Source organism: Anopheles bellator, chromosome 1 (assembly GCF_943735745.2).
Source record: "Anopheles bellator chromosome 1, idAnoBellAS_SP24_06.2, whole genome shotgun sequence".
In the NCBI taxonomy this organism is placed as follows: domain Eukaryota; kingdom Metazoa; phylum Arthropoda; class Insecta; order Diptera; family Culicidae; genus Anopheles; species Anopheles bellator.
In genome coordinates this window covers 36,313,174-36,319,849 of record NC_071285.1, presented here as the reverse complement: position 1 = coordinate 36,319,849, position 6,676 = coordinate 36,313,174, and positions in this window count along the sequence as shown.

Below are 6,676 nucleotides of genomic sequence, written 5' to 3'. Positions count from 1 at the left end.
CGAGCATGCAAGGAACAAAGTATCTTACTTTTATGTAAGATATGACGTATTGTACTTTACTTTCGTAACTACACTTCAAATCACGGTACTGCTGTTGGATGTGGTTTGGGTGAATGATATATACTGTAAATTCTGCCCATGATAAGCGGCCATGATAGGATGATAATTTATCATCGTACGCTAATACGTTACGCTTCAAAGAAATCCATATTATGCCCTTCTCAGTAATGCACTGGTTTGAATAACGTCGGTTTTTATACAGTCTTCCACACAAGGTGCGCAATTGAGAGAAGCATAGAACAATCATGTAGAGTAAACCAAGCACAACATTATACAGTACATTTCACGCCCGTTGTCCTTATATAAATTGGTACAATTTTGGTAAAGACCGCGTGGAGCTTTTACTGTCCAACAGAACGAACAGTTTCGACATAACAGCTTTGTTAGGGTAGAGTAATCGTGTTACGTATTACTATTATAATAAATACGAAACAATCGACCATTCCATTTGCAATCAGATTGACAGTTTTAAGCGTCTTTTGTAATAGCAAGATTATAAACGAACGCACATGTACAGAGAAAGTACGCTGTTACGCGTGTTGAGTTGGGAGTTCGAATTTAAAATTCCTGTTGTTGTAAAATTCCTGTTGTCGTTATGGATATAGTAGTTAACTTCAACGATCATTTCAAGCGTTTCAAGACATTACTTTTTTAAGTTCAGGAAAAGATAAACAAACCCGTTTAGGCGACACTCGGGGTCCGTCGGTAGGTGTCAAAGTTTTTGAAACTTTTAAGATTCACTTTCCATCAAAACATTCCTCCTTTTTTTACACTAAAAATCCTGTTGCATCTCAGCGGTGTCAATCAGGGCAATGTTGCTTTCGAACATTTATCCCATCATGGTGGTAATCGATTCGTGACAAATGGAACCATTAAGGATAAATAATTAATCCATTTTCTCATACTTTTTGCTTGGTGTTCTCTTATGAAATCAGTATTGAGCATTCCAACTAGATATTACGATGCCATCATATTCTGACTTGCTTTTGATGCTTGCAGTTGCAATGCGCATTGCATTGTAAAAAGCGTCGTGCAGGCATAGTGAGTTTAAATTCAATCCAATTTGTTGTAGACCAAAACTTTTTCAGAGTCAAGAAAGACATTTACAATTCAGTTTTCGCTCTTGTACTAAGATGATGTGAATATGATAAATCTGGAGAAACAGCGTAAACAAAAACTGCATACAAATTGTTACCGTTTTATTTTATTCTTCCATTTGTCCTGTTTGCGGATGGATAAAAGATTAGGTTACATACAGAATGTTTACTACGATAAAACATTGTTAGTTTTGAAACAACGTCATACCTCAACCAATACACTGTGAAGTAGGGTGTTTTTTCAGTTTGTTTAATTTCGTTTCCATATATAAAATTATTGTTGCCCTACCGAATGTAGGGTGGCAAGTAAGTAGCAGTTAATTAATATTGATTAAGCTTTCATCATGTGCATTTTACGATTCGACGAAACCACCCCAAACAAAAAACCGTTGTGATGAGATGATGGCATGATTTGTTATATTTGACAGAGTGCAACGAAACAGATATTTTGTAATGTAACAGTGTCGGTCGGTAGCAAACAGTGAATGGCGGTTGAAATTGAAAGTAACAGTGTGGTGATAGTTTCGCAAATGTAACGAATCGAGCGGATTGAAAAGTAAATCACGATCGTTTTTGGTGGAGGTAAAGTGGTGATTCTTTGTTGCCGAAGTAAATCGGAAATATAGTAATATTAAGTAAAATTCGCGCAATCGGAGATACATTCAAAAACGAAGAAACAACAGACAGAGAGCTAGAAGAATACAGAATTGGCATATCCATTAAATACTAAAGTTGTGTATAGCAAAAGATTATGGTTCATCCATAAGCATTATGTATACAAATGTTTCCTACCGTATGTGCCTTTCTTTTACTTGTTATGTCTATTCGTTAACGTTTAGTTTTTAATCTTACAAAGGGTGACTATGGATTCACTCAATCAAAACTACCATCATCAGCACCTAGATTTTTTAATTTTTTTATTCGGATTTCGGATACGCATTTCAAGACGTGTAGGGATAGATTTGGAATGCAGAGACTAAGTTCCAATATGTACTTTAGCCTATACTTTAAAAGACAGTTTTCCATACTAGAACCATAAATCGCTAGAGTAGTTTTATGGTGGTGTTCACAGAACGACATAATAAGTGAACAACTAACCGTTGCGCCATACCTTATCCGAGCAAATTTTTATTTGATTTATCCATTCATATTCTTCTCTTGGACGGGTAGTTCTGGGCCTTTGAGGACCCCACTTCGTTTCCACACAAAACCGCCATTGCTAAGTTGCGATCAGGGTTTAACCGTCAACAACTCAACTCCAGCCCATAGAGTAAATTTTGAAATCCTCGATGCATTCAAAAAAAAGGCAGAACATTAAAAAAACAGAAAAAAATGTTACGCTGTGCGATTGTTATTTTGTTTTCGAAAAGCCAGGTTAATGTACAAAACGATGATGGGTATACATGAAACGATTGGTACCGCACGTGCACACAACAAATCATTCCGCCAATTATCCATCACTCAGTGAAATTGAAATCATATCTAGATGGAATGTATTGTTAGTTGAGATATGATATGAATATGGGAGCGATATGAGATATGAATGGGAGCGTAACGAACCTCAAATTTCATTGGAATTTGAACAGGTGTTTATTATGTTACATAGTGTTAAGATCGCACAGGCTAGGTTATTATAAAAGAAAACCCTTGAAGGGCAAATTTCGGAATGAAGTTGAAATGAACAAATTGAGTTCATACAGAGTTAATTGTGGTGATACGCTAGACGCGTGTCCTGTTGCCGGGTACCATAGGAGGTGTATTGTTATTTTTACTTCATCGTTCTTCATTTATACTGTTGGTTTTTGCTGCTGCTGCCAGAGGAAAGGGAAACGTAGTAGCGACTAATATGCCATATATATTTTTTCGATGTAGATAGCGGGGAAAAAGAGTCACAAACAAAATAAACCTAAAACCTTGACTATACAGGGATTAGAACAAACAAACCAATCCCTTGAGTAGTACGTTAAGAGATTGCACATTTCTCAGTCATGCAAAAAATAATATTACGACTCAGGCAGATTTAACGAAGTTATAAGAACAGGATAGTTCACATAAATATTGAAGGCAGAACAGTAATCATTAAAAGGCGTGTTTGTATAACTTGTGTGTCATTTGTGGCTTTTTGATTAATGAAAGCTACGTATTTACTAAATTGCATTTAGAAAGGAAACATGTTTTCCCTCGTTCTTTGATAGTTAAACGACAGCGGTGAATTCGTCGCGACTTTTTACCATCACTATTCCTGACAGCTTGACCTTTTTTCCCTGGTTTTCCGTTTCAATTCCATTGGATCCATTTCTTTCTCATTCACTTATTATTTTGAGGTAAAAGTTTGGGTCTGTTATGAATGGAATTTTCACGCACGTTCAACGAATAGGATAAACTGGCCATTCAATATTCCCGTTGATTGAAGAAACATCAAGAACATGGTTTATTGATGAAAGGTAGTAATTAATAACACAGAAGAAATGTGAAGCAAACAAACATACACATATTATTAAAAGTATATTTCTTAAGTGATTGTTGGAAAGCAATACCTCGTTATCGTTTTTTTAATAAGACCTCGGAATAGCAGACACATTTTCTATATTTGCTCACACCAGTCTTGTTTCTCGCAACGATTACTCCTTTTACTCTTTACTACTGTTTCGTTGTTTTAAAACATGTATTTTGAATACTCATTAATTTAAAAAAAATCGATCAGTGAATGAAACGACAAACTGCAATTGTGCGAACAGAGCACTGTTCGAAAAATATGGGAAAGCAAAAAGAAAACAGCGTAAAGAAATTTGTTTACTCAACGAGCTGAAATTAACGTCACTTTTCCGGCGGACTTTACTCGCAACACTAAGAACAGAAATGGATAGTAATAACAGTGTTTTTGTCTCTGGCGGCAAAAGGCATCGCAAAAGAGACATTCTTCAATTCTACCATTCCTACCTAAAATGAAATATTCCAAACACACAGTCAAGATAGAGTGATAGCAACACATGAACAGTGAATTAATGAAGTGTGCAAACGAATGGCCTTATGAAAGGCTGTATGATTTTTTCAATAACTCTAATACATCATTACCATTTTTAAGCCGTAAGTTGTTTTATGCATTGATAGAAATATATGTGAAAAATAAAAGCCTCTTTAATAGTTCGTTTACTTTACCTAACGTAATGTTTTGCAGGAAAGCTGTGCCTGTGCGGGAAAGTTCCAAAGTACCAAATCATTAACAGTTTTTTAAAAATTTTTTTCCACAGCAGCGGCACATAACCTCGAATGAACGTGTTACACTCGGCCCCACATTCGTTAGACTCGTTGTAACGTAATTTTTATATCTTTGAAGAGATCGTTTTTATGAAAAATTACATAAACTGTAATGTAAAAAATGCTATGTATTCTTGTCTTTCTATCCAATCTGACATAACACAACATCCTACCGCATCGCCTCGTTATAGTTTAATTATTTCTGCCTATATTTGTTGCATTTGTTGCAGGGAAAACAGCCTATTCTATTTAGTCGCCTAACCATCTAAAAAGGAAAACTGAAGGTCTATTTCGCTAATATGTGTTTTTTCCTTTTTTTTCAGGGCAAATGATTGCAGTGTGCGATTGGGCACACGTAGGGATCGATGATAACCAGGGTGTTTGCGCTGTACAATCAACCAGTGGCAGAATGCCTCGAGACAAGATGCCGCCACTTGCACTGCATCTGCAACCTACTTTTTCACAACAACATGGTGCAGCTGCATTAGGGCCAATAAAGCAGAACACTGACGTTTCTGCTGGTTACTTGAATGCACCACCACCGTTAACATTGCAGACATCGTCAATGGTAAAGTGGCAGACAATGGCACAGCCGAAATTGAAACCGGGTGATCTCTGGATTCGAAGGAGTATCCCCGGAACGTTTTCGGTTGATGCTCAGCGTCGTCAACCGAGCCAAAAAGACAAACAATCCGAAGAACGTGCTACGGACACTAGGAAGCATGGTTGCACGAAATGCAGTCGGTGGTATGTGCGCAAGAAAAGCCTAATACGTCACCTACGGTACGAATGTGGTAAACAGCCGCTTCACGGGTGCCCAATAGAACGGTGTTCCTATCGGACCTACTACCGTCTTCAACTGCAGAAACACGTGCGTTCCCACGAAAAGAGTCTTTCGTCCTTTGAATAATAGCGCCTTTAACTTGGAGTGCGTCTCTTAAACTGAAACTGAAAAAGACAAACCACGTAGGAGATAAACCGTTCGACTATACACACAGTTCTTTCGATGTCAATGATGGCATATAAAAATACTCGTAGTGCAAACGGTGATGGTAATAAATTGGACTAAATAAAACGAGAGTAGACTATGCAAGAATGTGTAGCATGATGTTCGTACAACATGAGTTATTGTTTAGAATTTCAGTCCATTGTTTTAACAGTCTTACAAACAAAAAATAAAATGTAGATGCAGTATGGGGTACCTCTTCGCAGTATGCAGTATAACGCACAAAACGCCGCTGTTTGATTAACCCCATTGTCTTTAATTTGTCTCTGAATTCTGAAATCAATCAATACGCTCTTTTGTGAAAATCATACTACATTACCTTTACGATACAAATGGGCGCTCATTGTGCATTCTTTGTAGTATCATCTATTCTTCATGCATTTTTTCTCTCTTGAGCTGTCTCGGTTCAAGTGGCGCGTTTGACGACATGTTGTTTGTGTTTTGGTTTCATTCAACGCGCTATTGAATGATAATGGCACATTGTTATCATATCCTTTATGTAGGGAATTACTCGATTTATCGCTTTTAAACGTCCCATCAGGAAAACGAAAACATTTCTAGAAATGTGCAATAAAAAAGCAGCAAGAAACATGTTTGCTTTTCATAATTGAATCTTCATTTGTGGTAATTTTAACTTCGTCTTTTCATTGTTTTTAACATTGTCGCGTGCATTTCCATGTGTGTCTTGTTTTTAAATGTGTGTGAAATCTTAGTTTGTTTGTTTTTGTGTCTTATTGTTTTGAACTATCTTATTAGTTGTCTCTGTAGCAAAATCCATTCTTGTTTCGTGAGATATGTTTGTCTCTTTTTGGCCTCTCTTTCCAACGGCTCTTCTCAAATAGGTTATACTAAATTGAATGAAATATATAATAACCAATATATAAAACTAACGACACTAACTCTAACTAACCATGAACTTATCTCTTTTCTCTTCCTTTTTTCCACGGTGGTGATCATCGTTTCTTCAAACTATCTACAAAATCTCGTTTGAACATGAAACGAAATGCAACGAACAAACAAAATATTAAATTCGACTCAACACGTTTGCGAAAATTGCATCGAAACTCACTAACTACTCTTTGCTACTACGATTAATCTCTTTCGGATGTTGCTACTTTTAATACTATTGTTACTACTAAAATGCACCATTACCATTACTACTTAAACGAACAAAATAACTGAAATAACGAACACATATTGCAAATCACTACACCGCCGTCGTCGTCGTCGTCGTCGTCTCCTGCCTAACATAACG